General features: G+C 35.6%; 1 pseudogene; it reads right to left on the bottom strand.

The window, feature by feature from the left end:
- Positions 1-8,798: 8,798 nt before the first annotated feature.
- Positions 8,799-26,692, bottom strand: part of LOC114312195 (7-deoxyloganetin glucosyltransferase-like) — a 70,765-nt pseudogene continuing 52,871 nt past the window's right edge.

The raw sequence follows: 26,692 nt of genomic DNA, 5'->3' as shown, positions 1-26,692 counted from the left end.
GTTATGGCATGACGGGGCCTATCCCGATTTTTCGACTGACTTGAACTACCCTCAGGTGGAGTGGGAAAAGCATCCTCCGCAGCTCTTGTCACAACTGCAGATATCTGTTGCTTGTTCATCCCCCCGGCTTTCAAAGCCTCGACCGCCCGTAGCAGTTGTTCAATGGGATCGGCATCCGCCTTCATTTTGTTCTTACCTCTGGCCTCAGCCTGGTCAAGGGTTTGGGTTGCTACTTCAGAGCGAAGCCCGGTTGTTGCTGACAGGTCGTTGCCGTAGCTGATGGTAACCTCTGGTTGGCTGAGCTCAATCACAATCCGCTCCAGTAGCGGGGGCTCCTGTGGCATGAAATTCCCGACATATGGTGCCGCTGGCGGTGAAGCCGACATTCCATAGGCCAGATCGGCCACGGATCTCTGGAGGTCACCGATCATTCATATCAGCTCGAATGTAGTGGGCTCGCGAGCCTGATACAACTGGGGGGTCCAGACCAGGTGCGCGACAGGCGACCTGGGCGGATGCGATACATCAACATTGGTTTCATCCTGTAGGGTGATCCCTTGATCCAGTGTAGCTGTCATAACCACAATCTCTTCTGAATTCTGCGTCATCAAAAGTCCTGCCTCAGCAAGGGGGAACACTAGCTATTCTGTATCAATTCTCTGGACACTCTGAACTGAAAGGAAAAACAAACAGAATTTTAGCCCAAACAGATCAAACACGGGTGTAGCCGAACAACTGCACTCTATTGCCGATCACTATTCCCCAGAATCACTGTTCCCAAAACTGAACCTGATACCCACAGATAACTGATTCTCATAAACTGATACTGGTGCCCTCGGGCCTTGATGCTCAAACCTGCAAACTGGTATGTATGTTCCTGTAGAGATACACTCTAAAAGCACATAGCAAGTAAAGAGAGCCAAAACACCCCTATGTTGGGGTAGGGTTTCCCTGTCCTATTTTGTCAGGAGCTAGGGTTTCACTACGCACGCAGCAGTTTTCAAACAACCTAACATCGGGTAAGCAACCTGTCCTAGCTTGGAATGGTCACTATGGATTTCGATTTGCACTAGGTCGAATGGTCGAAAAGGGTGCCCCGGTAAAACCGGGGTTTGTGTTCCCATACTGTCAGAGCCCATAGCCGGTCAGCTTTATGGTCATGCCTTGACAAGGCAAGCCTCCGGCAAACCGTTCAGGAATGGCAGATGGCAAACACAGTGTCCTAGGTGCACCAATACAAATGCAATGCAAAGAAACACATAAGTGAAATCAAAACAGGATATCACGAGTTCGAGTCAAGCTCTCTAAATTCCCAGCAGAGTCGCCAGAAACTGTAGACGCGCCCGCGTGGGCCCTCGCTACAGTTCAGACTCGATTTGTGTATCACGGTTCTTAATCTGAACCAAAGAGTCCAAATCCGGCAAATCGTTTTGAGAAATAGATTTTTGAAAAGAAGTGCCAAACATGGACTGCTTTGCCAGATACAGAGTCGCCACCTAAATATTTTTTATGGGGGAATTTAGAAAACCCTAACTCGGTGCCAAAGGCCACGTGTCCGTCATCGCCAAAGTTGCCTCGGCTCGGGAGCTTGGGTACGATTGAGGAAGGTCAGCTATGAGCACCCCCTCTCGCCCGATCAAAGATCGGCCTCTACTAACCGTGATATCCAGTTTTGAAAATGTTATGTGTTCTTATTCCAGTTATTAGCCTGGAATTACTATGTTATGCGCACAGCAAACAAGTATAGACTAGATTGCCTAATTTGGGAATAAGCATTGCATATCCGTTTGTTTTGAAAAATGTTTTGGAACTCGCTACTCGCAAGTAGGCTAAAATATGGATTTCAATGAGCTATTCCAACTCAGGCAATCCAACCTTCACCCACAGGCATTCAGACAGTTTATCACATAAGCATCTAGCCACATGGTAAGCATGCTGTCATGATAGCATTCACACGCATGCGATATGCTAAAGCATAAAAACTTACATCGTACTCCGTGCCAAAACAATAAACTGGTTAGCAATCAATGCATGATCCAAGTCTAGGTTTAAATGACTAATGCAACGCATACAGGATGCAATTTAGAGTAGGCTCGGCTAACCTAAACATAGCATGTGAAATGCAATCAATTGATGCACGTATTCAATTTGGAATTGAAGTACAAATGCAGTTAGTATGATGTACTGAGCCCGGTGCATACAATATTGATGAATGATGCACGCATGCATAGCATAAGGTATGCTAATTTAAACACGCCCTAATCTACCATCATAAGCGGGTAAATAAAAGGGAAGAAAGAAGCGGGGATTGGAAGACATGCACACACACGCATCCACACTTATTACAAATTTGCCCTTGCTCGGAGGGACCGAATAAATATTACAGATAATTAACCTACAAGCTAATTAAATATTACAGGCCACCTAATTAGCTAAGCAAATTAACTAATCTAGGGAAAACAGATAAACCGCCTCGGGAAGAGAGCCCAATGCAAAGCATACTCGGTCCTGCTCGGAAGTACACTGCCATGCATAGGCCGCCTCTGTTTTCCCTGCTCTGCCTCTTTAAAGACTGCCAAAGTCTCAGAATTGCTTCCCTGGACATTGGGAGACACCACCGGCTGAGTAGAATGGCCACCGGCAGTGGTATGTGATCACCGGCTGTTGGTGAAGCTATCGGCCCAGGAAGGATTGCCGGTCGGCACTGAACACTGTCGGTCGGCAGAAAGTTCCTGCAGAATCTGAATTGACAGCAGCAGAGGGAAAGGCATAGCATGGCAATGCAATTCAAGCAATGTATGCACCAACCCTATCCCTTATCATGTATACGACTCAAAGGGATATGGTCCTTGGTTCTCGGACCATCAATCGCGTATTTCAATGCGTGATGGGCCAAGAGACCAAGTTATGCATTTTCATGTCAAATGAAATGCGATGCCCACAATCAAACCAAGGGGCCTCTACCTCCATCATGACTTGGTCAAGAGGTAGAGCATGCATGCCAATGCAATGCAATCCTAATCATGTGAGCTAGCATGCAACATGAACATACAAGCAAGTGATGTACACTAGGTACACAAACTAAGCAAACAAGCAAATAAGCATGCCATAACTATGCAAACTACTAAAGTATGCGAGATGCAATCTAATCATGCAACATGCTAGTAACTTGACCAAGGGAATGCATGCCAAATGCGAGTGCTTTCAAACATGCAACACATGCAACCAAAGCATGCAAACATGGGATAATGTAACAACACTTGAATGACATGCAAGGGATGGAATTGGACAGCTCTAAGTTAGGTCCAAAACAGTGGCCAAAGCTTAAGACGATGGGACCAAACACACATACACACATGCGCATGTTAAGGCCTAAACACTCAAGCATCAAGGGGCATCTTTCAAGCACACTTAAAAGGGAATAATCATGGACATGGGGGCATGCATTAAGCTCTGAAAATCATGCAAGAACATGGTGCCAAACCAAGCAAACAAGATAGGCTAAACATGCAACAAATGGCCCAAGCATTCAAGGTAAGCTAATGAGGTGTTGAACTACACTTGGTATGACCACACATGGCAAGACTTAAATGACCGAAAACAGAGTTTTAGCACATAAAACAAAGTCCAAAAGACCACTTAGATGGCATCTAAATGGCTTAAATTCAAAAGCATGCACAATGACCAAAACATGGAGCATACAACACAAGCTTTCAAAGCATTAAAGAGGTGTCCAAGGCAAGCATACAGGCATGTCAAAGGGACTGAAATGATGCTACAAATGGGGCCAAACCACTGAAATAAAGCAAGTAATGCATGCTACACACTCACACACTTAAGGCCAACAAACCAAAAATGCAAAGGGGGTATATAATGCATGTCATGGCCGACCAAAATGACTAAGGACAGACCTCAAACATGGAAAAATAAGCACAAAAGCTTCACAAAGCTAAGCCTAAAACATACTTGAACAATGGTTTACAACATAAGGCATATTAAGGCCTAAACATGGCATTACAAGGTGGACATGCTAAGAATGCATGGTGTACCAAAACCAACATACAACAATGCTATTTCATGGCAAAATAAGCATAAATGGCAGCCAAGGCATGGTCAACATGAGGCTTAGCTAGGTGCTCATTAAAGAGGCAAAAATGGCCCTTTTCAAGGACAACAAGGAGAGGGGGTGGCCCTCTCCTTCTTGGGACCTCAAGGCACCATCCTCACCTCTGAAATCCTTCAAGATTTCAGTGGTGAGGAGGCCCAAACACCAAGGTCCCGGAGCTCACTCAAAATAGCACAAAATGAGGCCTCTCGAGGCCTAAGAGGGGTCAAACACCTCCAAACCACAAAACACTCTAAACAAACTATTTAGAGGGCCCAAAAATAGAACTTTTTTATATTATACACTAAGCTCAAAAATAGTTCTAAAATAGGAAAAAATAGTATGCAAGAATGGGGAATAAAAGGGCAAGATTGTTACCCCTGAAGACCTCTTTCACGAATGAAGCTCCAGCAGCTCCTTAAGCTCCAAACCAGCTCCAAAACTCTGCAAACAATCCCTTAGAACCTCAATAGTCAAGGGAAGGTGTAATGGTGGGTGTTTGTGTGCAATACTATGAACAAATACACCTAGAACACTCAAGAGAGGGAGAGATATAGAGATAGAATATGTATAAGTTCTAACCCTAGAACCAGAGCTTCTAACAATTTCTTTCTCTCTAAAAATCTCTAACCCTAAGCAAGGGAGAGGGGAGCTCCTCTTATAGAGGAGCCAATTTTGTAAAGCTTACAAGGTAAGCAAACAAGAAGGCCATCCCTCCATACACGTGTATAGAGGGGAACAAAATTCCATACAGCTGTATTAAAATATTTGCAAAAGTAGATGAACAGTAGTCGACTGCTCAAAATTGCCATCTTGACAAAATGGACTGCCGACCGGCAACAAAGAATGCCGACTGGCAATATACATTGCCGATGGCAACAAAACACCAGCCGGTGGCCTCTGGCCATGGCCGGTGATGTGTGGGGATGCCTCACAAGGCATTCCCTGCCTCTCCAAGGCAAAACACAAGTGTTTGGTGCAAAACCAGACACTAAACAGTCGAGTCGAGAGATCCTGAGGCAAGGCGCGCAAGCCGAGACCTCCGGGAACTTAAGACGAACACAAACATGGATGATCATCGGGTGTTCAAACAGTGACGTCCAAGTCTTGAGGACGGTCAAAAATGGAGTGTCTACAGTAATAAAGGAGAGCTGGAAAAAAGAAAAAGAAAATGGGTACTAAAAATTGGAAAACAAAACAAACAGTGTGGGTAAAGGAGTTTCAATTTTGTGTATTGAAAATTTTATTGAATGCTAGTGCTTTTGGAAATTAAAACATTTATGAAAATCCAAGTTGACTTTGTATCTTAGTGCTCTTGGAAGTTGTTTGTAACTTTTGTTTGGGTCTTTAGTCACTTTATTATAATTAAATTATTAAATAAATGCAATAATATAAATATTGACATATAGTTTTAAATGTTAACTTCAAAGTATTTTATAATGATTATGGTAAAGTGAAATAGTGGATTTTACCACGTATATGTATGTATATAAACATCTCTACTGGTTTGAATTTTACCACATGAATTCATGTTGAAATTTCCTCGATTTATACTTTTTCTAAATTAATCAATGTCCAACATGTAATTTTCTATATGGCAATTTGAATTTCCTATTTAATCATTACATGATCTTACTAGTTAATTTTATCCATAGAGGTGCATTTTATTCGCTAAATCTTTAAGACAAACTAGTTTATTAAGAAATTTAGAATTCGAAGTTTTAACGTCCTAAAATCACCAAACGACGTCAGAATAGCACGAAACTTCGCACACATGACCGCCTAGGCACAAGAGATTTGTGGGAGAAGACAGAACTCAAATCGGGTTTTCGGTTTGGGAGTTAGAGCCAAATTTCACTCTAGACAAACTAGTTTCTTAAGAAACTTAGAATTCGATGTGTTAATGCCCAAAAATCACCAAATGGCTTGGTACACACAACTGCCTAGGCACGAGAGACTTGTGGGAGAAGGCAGGACTCGAATTGGGTTCTCGGTTTGGGAGTTAGAGCCAGAGTTTACTTTAAACAAATTAGTTTCTTAAGAAACTTAGAATTTGAGATGTTAACGCCCCAAAATCACCAAACAGTGTCGGAGTAGCACGAAACTTGGCACACACGACCGGCTAGGCATGAGAGACTTGTGGGAGAAGACGGGACTCGAATCAGGTTCTCAGTTTGGGAGTTAGAGCCGGATTTCACTATAGACAAATTAGTTTCTTAAGAAACTTAGAATTCGAGTTGTTCACGCCCCAAAATCACCAAACGGCATTGGAATAGCACGAAACTTGGCACACATGACCGCCTAGGCATGAGAGACTTGTAAGAGAAGACGGGACTTGAATCGGGTTCCTGGTTTGGGAGTTAAAGTCAGATTTCACTCTAGACAAACTAGTTTCTTAAGAAATTTAGAATTTGCGATATTAACGCTCCAAAATCCCTAAATGGCGTTGAAGTAGCACGAAACTTGGCACACATGACCGCCTTGGCACAAGAGACTTGTGGGAGAAGACGGGACTCGAATCAGGTTCTTAATTTGAGAGTTTGAGCCGGATTTCACTCTAGACAAACTAGTTTCTTAAGAAACTTAAAATTTGAGGTGTTAACGCCCCAAAATCACCAAACGGCGTCGAAATAGCACGAAACTTGGCACACACGACCCCTAGGTATGAGAGACTTGTGGGAGAAGACAGAACTCGAATCGGGTTCCCGGTTTGGGAGTTAGAGCTGGATTTCACTCTAGACAAACTAGTTTCTTAAGAAATTTAGAATTTGAGGCGTTGACGTCCCAAAATCGCCAAACAGCGTCAGATTAGCATGAAACTTAGCACACACGACCGCCTAGACATGAGAGACTTGTGAGAGAAGACGGGCCTCGAATCGAATTCCCGGTTTGGGAGTTAGAACCGGATTTCACTCTAGACAAACAAGTTTTTTAAGAAACTTAGAATTCGAGGTGTTGACGCCCCAAAATCACCAAACAGTGTTGGATTAGCACAAAACTTGACACACATGACCGCCTAGGCACGAGAGACTTGTGGGAGAAGACGCGACTCGAATCGGGTTCCCGGTTTGGGAGTTAGACTCAGATTTCACGCTAGGTAAACTAGTTCCTTAAGAAACTTAGAATTCGAGGTGTTGACGCCCCAAAATGGCCAAACGGCGTTAGATTAGCACGAAACTTGGTACACACGACCGCTTAGGCACGATAGACTTGTGAGAGAAGACGAGACTTGAATCGTGTTTTCGGTTTGAAAGTTAGAGTCAAATTTCGGTCTAAGCAAAATTATTTACTTAATTATTTTTGTAATTATATAGTAGTTAAATTTTATATGTTTTTGTAATTAACATATTAACACATAATTATATTTTCATTAATTATTTTTATTTTTTGTTTTCAGATATTTCCCGAGAAGGAGTTTGCTTCTTGTGGAATGCGTGCATGTGAAAAATGCGACTAACTTTTGTTTTTGTTACCCATGGAGAATGGTGAGGAAAACTTTTAATTTTGATTTATGTTATTTTGAATTATGAACAACATTATGTATTTAAACATTATATATGTATTATGGAACATTATGCAGTGTGGTAATTTTGTTGATATGCAGTTATGGATGAAATAATATTTTTATTATGGTGAAATTGTTATTTCTATACAGGAATTTTTATATTTTTATATTATTATGTAATTATTAATTTCTTTTTCAATTATTTTTCATTTAATACAGGTAATTTTAATATTTTTAATAATCATATTGCAGGTTTTTATTTTTTATTTATTTTTTTTGGCGACGGCACCACACCGTTGCAAAAAACATTAGAACCATTGGCGACAGTGGTCATGCTGTTGCAAAAAAAACACAATTCGCCACAACATTTCTTGATGTCTCAAATAAAACTTTTAGCGACAGTAAAGTAGTGTCATCGTAAAAGGTCTCAATTTTTTATATATTATAGGCGACAGTAAAATGTTGTCGCAAAAGGCAACAAATGCCGTCACAAAAAAAAAAGGCGACGACATCAAAAACTTTTTTGCAATGGCCTCTGTTGTGACCCTCTTTTTGCCGTCGCTAAAAGTCATTTGCCGTTGCAAAAAATTTTTTGAGACGACATTAAGAGAAAATGCCGTCGCAAAAACCTGAAATTTTTATAGTGTACACTTCATATTACCCACAAATATTTTAACATATACTCCACAAAATATTACATGCATATAATAATGATATTCCTCATCATTGTAGCAACAAATGGTGGTTACATAAATTCTTCCAAATGTAACAAAGAAAAAGGATTTGAAAAATGAGAGAAAGCTAGCTCATCCAAGCTAAATTTATTAGAAAGGAATATTTACTTACAATGGCAACTGAATTGTTGATTATTGTAGTTCTTTTTTTTTCTTTTTTTTTAAACGTGAAAAAAAAATATTTTTTTGGTGTTGTCACCGCAGCCGTGGGTCCTGACTTTAGGATAATTTGTGTTAGCTAGAATTAACCCAACTCACTGCCGAAACACCAATAAACTCCAGCCACACATCACCAAACTCAAAATTTTTGTTGTTGCATCTTAATCATTGATTGAAATAAATAACTTATTATTTATTTATTGCGTCAAATTACTTGCTGCTATTTGGTGGCAACACTTGACTGAACAAGTTATTGATTGAAATATATAACTTATTATTTATTTATTGCGTCAAATTACTTGCTGCTATTTGGTGGCAACACTTGACTGAACAATTTATCCAAGTTGAGGGATGATGAACCACCAGCTCCGACTGCCTCCTCCGCCTTCTTCTTCCACTCCACGGCATTCCTCTTCATCTCCTTCCCCTTCTCACCCTCCATCAACTCCCTTACAAGCTTCTCTACTTCTTCTCGCTTCACATCACTATCTATCTCCAACCCAATCCCCCATTCACCGCAACTGTACCAGCAATTCGTTTGCTGTTCGGCGAAAAACGGCCAGCAAATCATTGGAACACCGCCAGAAATGCTTTCGATCGTCGAATTCCACCCACTGTGAGTCAAGAACCCCCCAATCGCAGGGTGGTTCAGGACCTGTTCTTGAGGGCACCAACTCGCTAACACCCCTCTATTTTTAGTCTCCGCCACGAACTCCGACGGCAAAATGGCAGTGTCGCCAGAAACAATGTCTGGCCGAATTACCCACAAAAATTTCTTCTCGCTGTTGGCGAGTCCCCATGCGAACTCAGTGAGTTGTTGGGCGGTCATGACAGTGATGCTACCGAAATTCAAGTACACAACCGAGTTGGGTTGTTGGGAATCAAGCCAATCGATGCACTCGGGCTGTTCTTTCCAGAAATTGGTGTCTATAGATTTCAATCTGTGATCGGAGATCTGGTTCAAGATCAAATGGAGTGGACCGATAGTGTAGATAGGAGGGAGATTGGAGGAGAGAGAGTCTACAGCGGCGCGTTCGAGCGCGTCGAATGTGTTTAGGACTATAGCAGAGGCTTTGAAAGCGGCCTCTGATTCGTGTATGAGTAAGTTGAGCATGATGTCATTTGGGTCCGTGGTTCGGATGAAGCTTGGTAGATCTTTCAATCGGATGTTGTTCATTCCAGGAATCCAATCAATTGTCGTCTCCAAATACCCATTTGTAAGGCAGCTCGCATCTGCATTCGATCACAAAATTACGTAAACAGATGTGAGAATGTAAATTTCAAAAATCTTTTTAATTATTATATTATTATATTTTGAATTAATAATGTTAAAAGTTGGTTTTTAATCTCTCTCTCGGAAATCAATTGATAAAATCTCTAGAGCTAAAAGCATTTCAACAAATGTAGGTTTTGGTTAAATATAACTAATCAATCATAAAAATTTTGTTTCATCACTCTTAACAAATTATTTTTAAATTAATTTTTGGTTAATTTTGCTACGTTACAAAGCAACATTATTCACAAGTTACATAATATTTTATTATTTATTTTTAAGAGTGGCTGAACATTTTATCGAACGACTAGCAACTACATAAATTTTTTTTTTTTAGAATATGAAATTGCAAAGATATAATAACAATAGAGGAAGTTTGGATTTTAGGGAATATGAAACTGTATATATATATATATATATATATTAACAATACAAAATTAGCAACTTTTCTTTTTAACAATACAAACTGAATATTTTATAAAATTAAATTTTAGAATAGAGATGAAATGCGTATATAAAAAAATGCTAGTTAAAATAACAAAAGTAATTTTTTTTTAAGTTATAATTTGATTTAAAATTTGCGGAGACTGATATAGATATTCTAAGCTGAAGTTTCTACTCACTTTTAATTGCAACAATAAGTTCTCATATCTCACCATAAATAGAAAAGGTTTTACTTCTTTCAGAGATCCAACTTAAAGAGAGTTTTTGGATTTAATAGGCTTATTATAAGTCCAATCTTGGCAATCCAAACCATTCATTTTTTATAATTCATTGAGAAGAATATTCATGTAAAAAATTTAAATAATTGAATTTCGATAACTATATATTTAAATCATATTTGTCTTTAAAAGTAGACGATTATTCTTAAAATTATATTAGCCGTCCATTTTTTTTAAGATAAATGTAATTTAAATATACAATTACCGAAATTCAATCATCTTAATTTTTTTCATGAATATTCTTCTTAATGAATACTAAAAAGTGAACGATTTTGGATCACCGAGATTTTGTTTATAATAGGCCCATTAAGCCCAACTGCTTTCTCAAGTTGAATCCCTTATATGAGAAAATGTCATGCTTTTTGAGGGGTAAATTATACTAATATTTTTTACATCTTAATTGTTGTGTCATTTTAGTCCTTATATTTTTAAATTTTTATTAATATGTGCACTAAAAGTATATGTTAAGAAACTATTAAATAAGTACAACTATTTTTACTAAGAAAAATGCTTGGTAGCTTGAATTTGTGTGGTTCGATAACTCGAATGTACCAAAATGACGTTGTTTTAAAACATTCAAGTTATTTGAGTCATAATAATTTGGACTACCAAGCATTATTGTTCTGCTAATATAAAAAGTTGTAAAAACTTAAATCTTGTCGTTTTTTTATAGTAAGACCAAAACATCTTTTTGTTTTTCCTTTCCTTTTATTTTATTTTTTGTCTTTGTTCGTTATAGAAATAATTTTTAAACTCTAAAAACATCTTCTTCTTCCTTTTTTTTTATTAAGTTAATTTCTAATTTTTCAAAATAAAATTTAAAAATTTAACCAAACAAAAATAATTTCTAACTAAAGTTCTTTCAATTTGGATTAACCTGTTATAAAAATTATGAAAAATGCAATACATAAAATTAAATATAAAAAATAAAAGAGAAGATAAATAGTGGACAATTGAGTGCTATCGTATGATAAAATTAGGCTTTTAATTATAATTTTTTTTTGTTTTTATTTATTTTTAATATTAATAGTTAAAAAGCTTACCATTGATTTTGTTCGCCACGAATGGAGTGTTTTTGTCCTCATAAAAGAAAATATCATATTTATTATTTTTTTAAAATATTAAATTTATTTATACTTTTGTTCAACATTTTCTATATTTTTAATGAAGAATGTTTAAAACTCACATAAAATTCTCACAATTATACTCATAATGATGTGGTATTACATGTGTCAACTTTTAATTAATTATACATCTAATAACATAGGATCCTCTTAAATTTTTTACTTTGTCTCAGTTTAGTCTAATTAGTTATAACTATTACATTATTTTATGAAAAATGTGCAGAATAGCGACTTGAGCCATACTTTTAAGAGTAAAATTATAACTTGAACAATTTAATAAGTTAACTTCAATCAATACTATGATTAGCATTTGTAAAAAGATCTTAATAGCGTTGTCAATTGGATTAAATTGACACAAAATTTAAGATTAAGAATTAAAATTCAATAAATTAAAATAATTTAAGGAATAAAATATATGAAGCGTAATTTTTTTGTTTTATTTATTTTTTAGATTAAAGGTTTTATTTACCTTTGAGAGGAACAAGACCTCGTTCCACAAGATGTTTGTAGTGTGTATAAGCCAAGAACCCACAAGCACTTGTTGTCCAGAAGAGTATTTCAGGGACACCAAACTCTTGAGCAGCTTTGAGAGTGAAGCTCATGCACCCATCGGAGACGATACACGTCACCGGCGGCACATCCGATGATGACGATGACGTGTCATTGAGCTTGGAGAGTAAATTGCGGAAAGGAACAATGCAATTTTTGGAGGTAGATTCGGAGAGAGAAGGGATGTCTTGGGTGGAGTTGGCTTCTGAAGGAGGGAGGCCATCGGGGATGGTTTCGAACTGGAAGTCCGTCAAACCGTGGACCGCGTTGGTACCTCTGGACCTGAGTAAACGTTGGTGATTGTATTCGGTGTTGACAAAGGTTATGTGAAAGCCTCTGTAGTGGAGTAGCTTTGCTAGTTTTAGCATTGGGTTCACATGGCCTTGTGCTGGATATGGTATACACACTGCATGATGTGGCTTTTTAGCTCCACCCATCTCTCTCTCTCTCTCTCTCTCTCTCTCTCTCTCAAATGATATGAGTGAGATAGAAGAAGTGAGGGTTGCCTTCCTTTTATAAGCAAATGGGAGGGAATCTATTTTGGAAAATCACATAGAAGTCCCGTTTATATTTTATAGATTTAATATTAATGTTGTGTAATTTGGAAACTTGTTAAAAGAGTTAGTTGTTTGATTTTTTTTTAACTTTTTTACATAAAAAATCACAAAAAAGTCATAAAAAAGTCAATTTTTTTACACAAAAAAGTTACTAAAAAGTCAAAAAGTCATTTTTTACTAACTTTTCAAAACATCACTATGTAAGTGATATAATTAATTGATAATTAGAGAAAATATGAAAGATAGTGCTATCTTTAATATTTTAATTGATTGTCATATTACTGAATTTAAAAATTATGTCGAATTTTTAGTTTTGAATAGTAATACTCATATATTTTTAATAGAAAAATGATAGCGAGGGAGGGTTCGAGAATTCAAATTTTTTATTTTTTTTATAATTTTTTATAAATAAATTGTGCAGAAAAAAAAGAAAAGAAAAGTAAAGAGAATGTGTTAATCTTCCAAACAAGGCGTAGCTAAATAGTAGGTATTGTTGAGACTAAAAATATATATATATATATATATATATATTTAGAATTTAAATATACAATGTGTAAATTTAAAATTTATTGGAGGGTGTTATTAGGTTTTGGTGTGTTCATTACGAACCACTTTGATAATTTCAATAATTCAAATTGTAAGAATTTTTGAGAAGATCATTTATAAAAAAAAAATTAAATTAATTAGACAATTATAATTACTTAATCAGATCATATTTATTAAAAAAAAAAGAAAAAAGATGACTAGTGTAGTTTTGAGTACAGACTAATAATTATTTTGAAAATAAATATAATTTGATTATGCATTCACCATTGTTCAATTAACATGATTTTTTGAACGAATAATCTTCACTATGTGCTGTATAATTTAAACAATTTGAATATCTAGAAAGGTCATAATAGATTTGCGAAAACCTAACAACACCCTCTATCCTATCCTTTTGGGTTATATACACGAAATAATGTTAAAGATCTACACATTTGATCATAAATTTACCCACAATAATGTGGTAAAGGAATTAGTCCCTCAATTATTAGATATGTAACAAATTAAAAATTGACACCTATTTTGAGATATCATTATAGACAGAAGTATGAAATTGTTTTGAGAATCTCAAATATTTTCCATATAGAGGCATTGTAGGAATTGATTAGGTCGAAGATAACCCATTGGTAGTTATCAATAGTTGTCAAGGAACTAAACTTGGATAATTTTTAGCATTAAGTTTTGTATACAGGAATTGTGGGAATTGATTATGCCCAAGATGGCGCCCTAATCTAGTTCAAAAAAAAGAAAGAAAAAAAAGAAAGAAAGGGACTCCTAATAGTTAATCAGTAGTATTTTTGTTTCAATAATGCTAGAAATTAAGAAATAGACTAATAAAAATATCTTGTAATTAGATTCATTTAAAGTGTAGATTTCACCATACAAATATTAAATTTAAATCATAACTCAATTCCTGATTCCTAACATTATTATCATAAAAAATGTTTAAAATTTTAAAAATTCTATCAAATATATCATATGATTGTGGAATTCACATTGCATGGGTCTCACACCCATGTGAAATATTTGGTAGAATTTTTGATAAAATTTTTAGAATCTCTAGTATTATTTTATTATCATTAGTATACTAATTAATATATTAATTGGTATATGTAGCACACCGTTATTGTTTTTGTATATAACTATTGTGGGAGATGGCCCACAAAATTTTTTTTTTTTGGGGGGGGGGAAATTACCAATCAATGGTGTATTATAAAAAAATATTACAGATTCATGATAAAGTTTATAAATTTAATTATTAATGTGTATAAAATTTATCACTTATCTGTAATTTTTTTAAAAAATTTATATTCACCCTATCCCAAAATAATGGTCCTTATTCTATTTTTCATTATCCCAAAATATTAGTTCATTTTCAAAGATCAATGGCTAAAATAATTTGCTTGGTTAGGTTTTTCAAAAAACACTTTTCAGAAAATTTTACTTTCTTATTTTCCGTATTTTTTTGTTTTTATTGAATTTTTTTAATATTTTAAGTAATTTTTTTTACTTTTTAAAAGTAAAAAATTTGTCAAAAAAACTTTTTAAAAATTTACTAAATACTAAAAATATAAAAAAAAATATGAGAATTTAGTACATTTTTTATATTTTTATGTATTTATTAACTTTTTAAAATATTTTTTTCACAAATTTTTTACTTTTTAGATACATCTAAGTAAGGTGCATCTAAACAAGTAAAAAAAATGTTTAAAATTTTAAAAATATTCACTAAAAACAAAAAAACACGAAAATAAAAAAACTTAGTTTTCAAAAAACGTAATCCAAAAAACTCAAACCAAACACACTGATAAATTTCCTATTTTGCCATTCTTTTAAATTCAATAAAATTACTTTTGAAGTGTAATGATTGTATTTCCAAAGGGTAATTTTGAAAAATTAATATTTTTAGGTGTTTGGAAAGTTGTTATTCTAGTAGATTATTTTTGTTTTTGACTATTTTAAGAGGCTAAAATTTTTGTGTTTAAGAAGATAGTTAAATTTTTTTGTAGTTGAATGTAATGTTTATGAGAGAAAAATTGAAATGATTATGGGTTTGATATGACATTTTGTCTTATTGACTATTTTAGCATATTTTGTCTTTTACTGCTATTTTAGCCAAAAAAAACTAAAAAAAACTCTTCCCAAACACCCCTGTTTGGTAAAACTTTCTAAATTTAATTCCACTTTTTGGTTTCACTGTAATGTTTGGTTCGCGTTTTTAAAAATTGATTCCACACCCATTTTGAAAAGAAGTCTACACGGTCATCCTCTCGAACGCCTCCCCCGAACAACCAGCTTGTTGACCGGAACAGTGTTTGTGTGTGGTTTTTTTTTTTTTTTTGGATACCTGTTATTTTTATATTTTAAATAAAAAATATTTTTGAAAATTTTTAAATTTTTTTATGAGATTTGAATAGAATTTTGGGTTGTGTATTTGGTTATGAGTTGTAAATTTTTTAATCAAATATCATATTTCACTTCAAAAATTTCGAATTTAATTCAATACTTTTTTCAAAACTCATAACTAAACAAATTTTTCACACTTAAAACATAATTTTAAAACTCATAAATTTAAAATATAATTCTATTATCAGATCATAATTCTAAAATTGTAGCAAATGCTACTTTAAATTCTCACGGAACTGATAACGACTTCTCTACTCGACTTTGCAACAGCTATCTGATCTTAAAAAAATAAATAAATAAATAAATAAACTTTGTTGCAGCTATTTTTCTTTAAAAACAAATAAATAAAGTATTGAAAACCATGTGCCAAAGCCTTTTGACATCCAGTTAAACGGTAACATTTTCTTTTTGAATTTTTTGTTTTTAAATTTTAAGTTAGTTTTTTTTAAATACTTTTTAGATCTATTTAGTGTAGAATGATCTTAAAAAATAAAAAAATAAACGTATATATATTTTTTTGTCTTTAGTGAACTTTTAAGTTTTTTTTTTAAAAAAAATTATTTCTAATCCATCTAATTGAGTAGAATCTAAAAATATAATTTTAAAAAAAAATTAAAAAACATCACATAGAACCAAAAAAAAAAAAAACAAAAAACAAAAGTTATAATTTGACATCCGAACCTTGAGGGATCCCTAGGGTCCATTATGGGTATTATTTTGGTTATCTGAACCGTTTATTTTGTAAGTACTTCAACGTATCAGCCATGAATTTTTTTTGATTAATCTAATAATCATAACATTTTCTTTTCAGGGCAATTTAAAATTAGTGGATGTTTGAAAAAATATTTTTAAATTAATGATAAACTTTATAAAAATTAAAAATAAAATTATAAACTTTCTAATGAATTTATAAAGTGAGTCACTATTTTCACTTCATTTTGCTCTAAATATACTATCTTCTTTGTCTTTATTATCCATAGAGGGGAGTATATTTTGAGCAAAATGGGGTAAGAATAGTAACTACGTATAATAAGGACCAAAAATAGAGTTTATATGGAATAAAATGGAGTGGAAATAGCGGGCCCTTTTTTTAAATAGTTTTTAGAGATACATTTGATATGTAAATTTGATATGTAAATAGTTTTTAGAGATACATTTGATATGTAAATTTTCCTTCTTTTTATGACATTTGTCTCTAAAAAAGATGATGATAAGTATATTTTAAAAAATAAATTATACATTTTTTTATAACAAATGTAATAAAATAAAAATATTGCAATTATTAAGTCAATATTTTTTCAAAAATAATATATATATATATATATATATATATATAAAGGGGCACTGCCGTGTACTTCTCATATACAAAGTTTAAATCTCATCAAATGCTAAAACAAAATACTTGCAACAATTAGTCTTACATATTTTTAATTGCTATCAAAAAATCTTTAAAAAAAAAAAATTAAAGACGCTGCTACATCCCATCATCGCCGAACTTCTGTTAGACGGTCAGTGGAGGCTTACCAGAATGTTTTAACATCACTAGGAAGTCACTGGAGTATCGTCAGAGTGTTCTGAACGTCATTAGAAGTCGCCGGAATGTCTAGAACGTTGTTGGATGTCAAGAATGTTACCGAAAACTCATCGGAATATTTAGAATATTGTCAAAAAAAAAGAATAAATGGAGAAATTAGAGTGAAAAAATATAGTAAAATGTGCTAAATATTGATAAATTGTAAAAAAAATAAATAAATAACAACAAGAAACAACAATAATGAGAAAAAAACGTAAGTTATTTTTCAATTTTTGTAAAATTTAAGCAAATAATCTCCTATATTGATCAAATTGAAAAGCATGTTTTGAAATTATAAAATTGTTACCGTTTCAAAATATGATTCTATTAAACATTTCTCCTTATTAATCAAATAGAAAAACATATTATAAAACTACAAAATTTTTTATAAAATTGTAAAATTTTACGGTTTTAAAGCGTGATTCATTTCAATACAAAAAAAACTGAAACTGAAAAATTTTACAGTTTTCACCGTCTGTAACTAAAACTCGAAAAAAAATTATTCCGAATTTGAAGATTTTCTTTATTAAAACAAGAAAAGGGAAGTGTGCAGTAGAAAAAAAAGTAAAAAAATCAAGACATTGAAGAAGAGAGATAAACATAGAGAGAGAAAGAGAGAGAGAGAGAGAGAGAGAGAGAGAGAGAGAATTGTACTTTGACAATTATTTTATGTTTAGACTTGATCGGATTTAATGTAGATTTACTCAGATCTTGTCACGACCCAAACCCGCCCCTATGGGTTTAGCACCGTAACCGGCCAGTAATCCAAGATTACCGAAGGCCTGCTTAACAGTAATACAGTAAAACAGAGTATAGGGGCCTGGCGGAAGCCAAAACAGTAAATAGCCAATGTCCAATGAGCTGTGACAGTCTGTATGCAAAAAGACTTTTCATTCAAATATATACAGTCGGACAAAACAGTATGTACATATATACAATCATTCAGTTTAGGGACCTAATCCCTATTAAACAGTACAGTACAGTACAGTAAACAAAACAGTTACAGAGACAGAAGGGGGAACTAAAATACCCTTAAGCCATAACTTGACGGGCTCGGAACCTCGCAGTGAGGCACAGTGGTTGGCTTGACAAAACTGGAGCTTACCCCGACGCTTCTAACCACGGTCTAGTGCCTGAACACCTACATATATATATGAGCAGTGAGCTAAAGCCCAGTGAATAACGTAATGCGTAAAGAGGTTAAAAATGAATGTCCTTACAGTAATGAAAACAGTTCATTAAATCAGTATTTCGGTCGTTCAGTCAGTACAGTCATATGTGGTACATCCATTAGCATAACAGTACAGTAAACAGTAGGTCTTAAAAGACCGAACAGTAAATGATGGCCATCAATCAGTAAACAGTAGTGGTTCCAATAAGGGAACCAACAGAGATCTCTGTAACAGTAACAGTAAACAGTAGTTGCTAAGGATGCCACAATACAGTTTAGAATATAGGACATACATTCATTCAATTAACAGTATCAGTTCAGAAAGCAGTACAGTTCAATTGTTCAGAAGATAATCATTTTGAACATATCTTTACACAGTTGTTACTCACAGAGTTTCTGGGCTACAGTAAAGCTAGAGCGCGTCCCCAGTCGCCAACCCTACACAGTTACAGATTGAACACACACTAAGCTACACAGTTGGGAAAATAATAACTTAATTCCTAATTTGCCTCGGTGTGGTTCTATATCTATATCCTCATTAAGATGCCTTAAACTAGGCCTAATAATGCCTAGGATGAGATGAGGATGCAAAGATGCACTTTAAAAGTATTTTTAGAATTTTCAGAAAACAGGGATCACGCTCGAGCGTAGGTTACTCCGCTCGAGCGGACATGCAGACAAAGGTTTCCGCTCGAGCGTAGACTTACCCGCTCGAACGTTCTGCAAAACAGTCAAAAGTGCTGGATAGATGAAAATCACGCTCGATTGGGCGCTCGACACCCGCTCGAGCATGAGACACAATGTCCCGCTCGAGCGTCAATTATTACGCTCGAGCGGACATCAAAACAGTGCAGAGTACTAAGAGCACGAATTTCACACTCGAGCGCCAGTCACCCCGCTCGAGTGTGAGTTCAAAATCTGGAATTTCCAGATTTGAACCTCAAGCTCAAATTCAACTTTTAAAACATAAATTTCGATCCTTTTGGGCCAATTTTCCAGAAAACATCCCAAAACTCATAGTTTAACATGATTCCAAAGCTCAATTGTAAAATCAAATCCCAAGGGTGTTTCAAACAACTCAACTTCAAACCAATTTTCATGAACATAAATCAAACATAACATGTATGAATTTAAACCATTTCAAAGCTTCAATTTCATGCTCTAATGAGCCAATTCTTTCAAAGACAAGGTGAAAACATGGTTTATGACCAAAACATGGACATGCATGTGGCAAATTCATGAAGAACAAGCTCTAAAATGCAAGAGTATGCCATGCATGCAATGATTAAGCTTCAATTCAACACTTTTGAACCAACTCATGACTTAACTCTTTAATCTACCATGATCCATGCTAGAAGGAACTTAAATATACAATTAAGAGAAGGAAATTCATACCTAGGTTCCTCAATTACAAGTCTAGGGGCTCAATTATGCACTTAAGCTTTCAATTCTTCAAGATTCAAGCCAAATCTCTATGTTGAATTCACTACTCTCACTATCACTCTCTTGGTCGGCTAGCAAGGACAAAAGGGCTGAGGAAATGTTTTTGTTTAAGTGTAATAAGGCTCAAAGATGTCCTAGTGGCCCACTCACAATGACAATTTGGTAGATAAGGCAACCTATGTGTTTTACATTCTTTAATTTAATTTAATCATACTGAATCACATTTTAACTGAATATGCTATAAAATCACATTAATTCTAAGGATCACAAATCATCAATCAATTTCAGATTCGGCCGCTGATGAGGCCTTCAATTCGTAATTTAAACACAAAGGCATGAACAGATAATCAAACAGTCAACAGATAGACATACAATTAAACAGATATACTTAATCAATTCAGTTCCAGATTTCAGTCAATCAGTTCAGTACTTCAATCAATGCAGTTACCAATCATAATCAGTCTCAGTTTAGCAGCAATCATTGGTTAGTTGGTAAACAGTGACGAGGGTTGTTACAGTCCCCCCCCCCTTTAAAAAGAGTTTAGTCCTCTAAACTCGAGTTACCTTCGTTCTGGAAGAAAACAGGTTTCAGTGGAAACAGGTCAGGATATCTTTTAGCCATGTCATCTTCCCTCTCCCAAGTGGCATACACGCCACCATGGTTTTGCTAGTCAACTTTCACTAACGGGATCTCTTTGTTTCTCAACTTCTTGATCCGTTTGTTTACGATCTGAATAGGCCGTTCCTCGTAAGTGTAGTTATCACTCAACACTACACGAGTAGGCTCTATTACATGGAAAGGATCCCGGAGGTAGTCCCTCAACATAGAAATGTGGAAGACATTGTGCATATGCTCCATTTTAGGAGGAAGCGCAACTTGATACGCCATCGGATTGATTTTCTCAATAATCTCATATGGTCCGACGTATCTCGATGCTAACTTGCCTTTAACTCCAAAATAAGTCTGGCCTTTCATCGGTGTCACTTTCACAAACACGTGATCACCCACTTCGTATTCTTTATCCCGTCTTCTGACATCAGCATAACTTTTCTGTCCGCTCTGTGCGGTTTTCAGTCTCTGTTGTATCAGTTTCACTTTCTCAGCTGTTTCATAAACAATCTCGGGCCCAAGCAAAGGCCCATCTCCAACTTCTGCCCAGCAAATCGAAGATCTACATTTTCTGCCATACAATGCCTCAAAAGGCGCCATACCAATACTTGAATGGTAACTGTTATTGTAGGCGAATTCAGCTAAGGGCAAATGGCTTTCCCAGTTTCCCTGAAAATCAAGGACACACATTCTCAGTAAATCCTCCAGAGTCTGGATGGTCCTTTCTGACTGGCCATCGGTTTGAGGATGATAAGCACTACTCAGTCTCAATTCAGTACCCAATGCAGTCTGTAGGCTTTGCCAAAATCTCGATGTAAACTTCGAATCCCTGTTAGAAACAATGGACACAGGCCCTCCATGCAGTCTAACAATTTCATTAATATAGAGTATAGCCAATTTGTCCGCATTATAAATTGTCTTAACAGGTAGGAAGTGAGCAGATTTGGTTAGTTTATTAACAATAACCCAAATTGAGTCCATACCTTTACTGGAGCGAGGCAATCCCACAATAAAATCCATGGTGATATATTCCCATTTCCACGCCAGTATGGGTAAGGGCTGCAATAAGTCTGCGGGTCGTTGATGTTCGGCTTTGACTTGTTGGTAATGAAGACATTTTGATACAAAATCAACAATTTCTTTCTTCATTCTCGGCCACCAGAAATTCAGTTTCAGGTCTTGGTACATTTTCGTATTCCTTGGATGGATAGAAAATTTTGAATTGTGGCCCTCTTGCAGAACTCTTCTTTTCAATTCAGAATTATTCGGTACACACAATCTTTCTTGAAATTTCAGTACATTATTTTCAAATTTGAAACCCGGTCTTGGTTTAGTTTCCCTTTCTTCGATGATCTTCTTCAAGAAGTCATCCAGTTACTGTTTGTCTTTAATCTCTCCAATCAGTGCTAGCTGAGCAGAAATAGCAGCTATCGTTCCACCTTGTTCTTGTAAAACAATTTCAATTTCAGATTTTTCAAGGTCACAAAGCAATTCCTTCTGCCCGGTAAGCAAACAGGCTAAATTTTCAATCGATTTCCGACTCAGTGCATTGGCAACGGTGTTGGCTTTTCCCGGATGGTACAAAATCTGTAGGTCATAGTCTTTAATCAGTTCTAGCCATCTTCGATGTCTCATGTTCAGTTCTTTCTATGTGAAGAAATATTTCAAACTCTTATGGTCAGTATATACTTCACATGTCGCCCCATACAGATAGTGACGCCAAATTTTCAGTGTAAATACTACTGCAGCAAGTTCCAGATCATGGGTCGGGTAGTTCTTTTCATGCGGTCTCAGTTGTCGGGAAGCATAAGCAATAACTCTCTCATTCTGCATTAAAACACATCCCAAACCCTTATGAGAAGCATTACTAAATACAGTAAAACCATCCGTACCTGAAGGTAGGGTAAGAATCGGTGCAGTTACAAGTTGAGTTTTCAACTCTTGGAACGCCGATTCCCTTTGGTCAGTCCAATCAAATGACATCTCCTTCTGAGTTAACTGAGTCAACGGTAAGGCAATTTTGGAGAAATCTTTGACAAATCTTCTGTAATATCCGGCCAAACCCAAAAAGTTTCGGACTTCTGTCACATTTGTTGGTCTAGGCCAGTTTACTACAACTTCAATTTTCTGCGGATCAACAGAAATTCCATCTTTGCTAACAACATGCCCCAAAAACATAACATGATCGAGCCAAAATTCGCATTTAGACAATTTAGCATAAAGTTTCTATTCTCTTAGGGTCTGTAGGGCAAGTCTCAGATGATGTTCATGTTCTTCTACACTTTTGGAGTAAATTAGTATGTCATCAATGAATACTACAATAAAGCCATCAAGGTATGGTTTAAAGATTCTGTTCATGAGGTCCATAAATGCACCAAGTGCATTGGTAACTCCGAAGGGCATAAGTAAAAATTTGTAATGTCCATACCTCGTTCGAAAAGCAGTTTTGTCAATGTCTTTTGGTTTAACTTTCAACTGATGGTATCCTGAGCTGAGGTCGATTTTAGAGAATACTTGAGCACCCGGTAACTGATCAAATAAGTCATCAATACGTGGCAATGGGTATTTATTTTTCACAGTTACCTTGTTCAGTTCACGGTAGTCGATACACAGTCTCAGTGAGCCGTCTTTCTTCTTCACAAATAAAACAGGAGCACCCCATGGCGAAGTGCTAGGCCTGATGAACTTCTTATCTAGCAGTTCTTGCAGTTGCACTTTCAATTCTTTCAGTTCAGTTGGAGCTATTTGGTAAGGAGCTTTAGATATTGGCTGCGTCCCCGGAATCACATCAACGGTAAATTCAGTCTCCCTGTCAATCAAATCCCCTGGCAGATTATCTGGAAAAACATCTGGGAATTCTCTGACTATAGGAATACTGTTTACGTTAGCATTATCATTAGTAGATACAGTCAATACAGAACACAGATATCCCTTGCACCCCTTTCTAATCAATTTAACAGCTTTCACAGATGAAATCAAATACGGAGGAGGTACTATTCTAACCCCATTAAACACAAAGTCGGGTAAACCCGGTGGACGGAAAACTACTTGTTTCGTTACACAGTCTATGGTAGCATGGTATTTCGTTAACCAACCCATTTCCAATATTACATCAAAATGATCAATGTTCAGTGGCAGTAAGTCAATAAACAAATGTGCATCTCCAACAGTAATTTCACAAGTAGGGTACATATATGCACAGGTCATAGATTCCCCAATGGGTGATGATACAGCTAACAGATAATTCATGGGTTCTAACGGTCTATTCAGTTTTCGCGAAAAAGCATGCGACACATATGAATGCGTAGACTCCGAATCAATCAGTACATAAGCATTTTGAGTACAAATAGAGAGAATACCTGACACAACGGTCTCGGTATTCTGCATGTCTCCCGGTACTAGGGCGAACACTCGGCCCTGCTTCATAGGCTCTTTCCCGGTAGCTTTGGGGTTCGGTTTTGGTACAACAGTTGATGCTGCCACGCTTGGTGCAGCTTTACTATTGGCTTGTGGAGCAGAGAGGCAGTCTTTAACCATGTGGCCCACCTTGCCACACCTGTAACAAGCTCAAGATATTTTGTAACAGATCCCTTTGTGTTTCTTGTCACACTCAGAACAGGGTGGTATGAAACCACTTCCTTGGCTGGGTCTAGTTGTTGACCCCGTATTCTGTTTCTTGTTCAATGGGTTATGCTTGCCTTTCTTGAATTTAAAACCCTTCCTTTTACCACGCCATTCAGATGCTGGTGTTTCAGTTTTCAGTGCTTCGATGTTCGATTCAGCCATCAAGGCTCGGTCAAGAACATTTACATGGTTCGGTAATTTCAAAACATTTATTCTATCGAGTATTGCAACATTAAGGCCGCCTTCAAACTTTCTGGCCTTCTTGTAGTTAGTGTCAACCATATGTGGTGCATAACGGGCGAGTTCAGTAAATTTTGTCTCATATTTAGCAACGGACATCGTGTCCTGTCTCAGCTGTTCAAATTCAGTTACTTTTCTGTCCCTAGCACACTGAGAGAAGTACTTTTCAAAGAAGGCTCCTTTGAATTGAGCCCAAGTCATAACAGTATTGTCATTACGGATAAGCATCCACCACCTTCTAGCTTCTTTTTGCAGAGTAAAGGTGGCCAATAGCACTTTATGTGCTTCGGAGCACGGAAAAACCTCAAACAATTTTTCTGTCTCGAGAACCCATACTTCAGCTTTTAACGGTTCAAGGCCTCCCTGGAAGGACGGCGGTTTCATTTTGCTGAACTTATGGGTGAGAGCAATTATGTCCCTATCATTAACATTCACATTCTGCTCCGGCTGTACCGGAGGAGGAAGTGGGGGCTGTTGATTCTGTTGTTGATCATGGACATGCATGTGGCAAATTCATGAATAACAAGCTCTAAAATGCAAGAGTATGCCATGCATGCAATGATTAAGCTTCAATTCAACACTTTTGAACCAACTCATGACTTAACTCTTTAATCTACCATGATCCATGCTAGAAGGAACTTCAATACACAATTAAGAGAAGGAAATTCATACCTAGGTTCCTCAATTACAAGTCTAGGGGCTCAATTATGCACTTAAGCTTTCAATTCTTCGAGATTCAAGCCAAATCTCTATGTTGAATTCACTACTCTCACTATCACTCTCTCTTGGTCGGCTAGCAAGGACAAATGGGCTGAGGAAATGTTTTTGTTTGAGTGTAATAAGGCTCAAAGATGTCCTTGTGGCCCACTCACAATGACAATTTAGTAGATAAGGCAACCTATGTGTTTTACATTCTTTAATTTAATTTAATCATACTGAATCACATTTTAACTGAATATGTCATAAAATCACATTAATTCTAAGGATCACAAATCATCAATCAATTTCAGATTCGGCCGCCAATAAGGCTTTCAATTCGCAATTTAAACACAAAGGCATGAACAGATAATTAAACAGTCAACAGATAGACATACAATTAAACAGATATACTTAATCAATTCAGTTCCAGATTTCAGTCAATCAGTTCAGTACTTCAATCAATGCAGTTACCAATCGTAATCAGTCTTAGTTTAGCAGCAGTCAGTGGTTAATCGATAAACAGTGACGAGGGTTGTTACAGATCTACTCATCTCGTTCACTAGAAACTCATCTTTGAAAACTTATCTACTCATTCCCTTCGCCGGAAACTCAAATTTGAGTAAATCTGAGTATATTGAAATAAAGAATTGGTGATCGGTGATTATCGATGAAATAAAAATTGTTGGTAATCGTCGATGGTCAATAATTGTATTTTAGAAAGAGAAAAAGAAGAAAGAAGATGTGATTGCCAAATTTCAAAAAGAAGGAAACAAAAACCAAAAAAAAAAAAAAAAAAGAAAGGAGGCGGATGTTTTAGAATTAAATACTATAGAATACATTTGTTCAAAGAGGACTTACGGATTATTTATTTAAAAATTTCAACAATATAGATCATTATAATAAGATTTGTGATGGGCCACTTGAACAAAGCCCACCCCCACAAAGAAAATCAATTCCCCACCTAGTGTCAAATACAACTATTTTATTAAAGGAAAATGTTAGAAGTCCTAAAATTTTTATTAAATATTTTATTAAATGTCTAATATAGATATGGACTTTATACTTATATAAAACTCACTTTATATGAGATATTTGATAAAATATTTAGTAGAAATTTTTGTATCTTACTACTGCTATTTACAAAAAAAACTTATGGGGCATTTTGCACTTGGACTTTTCCATAAAAACAAAACAAAATCTCTTTGATTTGTGTAGTCTCAAAAACAGCACTTCTACAAAACTTATGAGGCATTTTGCACGTGAGATTGTTTGAAGTGTTCTTAATAAATATATTTTTTTATTTTTTTAGATTAAAAAGTTAAGAAAAAAAATATAAATGTTTGAGTTAATTTTTTAATTTTTTATAAAAAAAATAATGTATTAAAAAATTATATAAATAAGTGTATATAAGAAGTTAGTGATAGAATAGACCATACATTTGGAAGGCGTAAGGGGCAGCGTGGCAGAGTGTAGGGTAGGAGATGATTCTCCTCTTTTCGGGCATAAATTGGATTGTGTTGTTTGGCCTGTGGGAGCCCACCACGGGTCCTTTTTTGTTAATCGGAACCGTTTAATCTGTAGAACTTGTCGAGTGCTATATACTAGTAAAAAATCACGTTGATCGGATATCAATAGCTATCTGATCCGATTAG

Source organism: Camellia sinensis, chromosome 2 (assembly GCF_055761805.1).
Source record: "Camellia sinensis isolate YWXY chromosome 2, ASM5576180v1, whole genome shotgun sequence".
Taxonomy (NCBI): domain Eukaryota; kingdom Viridiplantae; phylum Streptophyta; class Magnoliopsida; order Ericales; family Theaceae; genus Camellia; species Camellia sinensis.
Note: the sequence above shows the minus strand (reverse complement) of the source record. Positions and strands in the feature narration are given on the sequence as shown.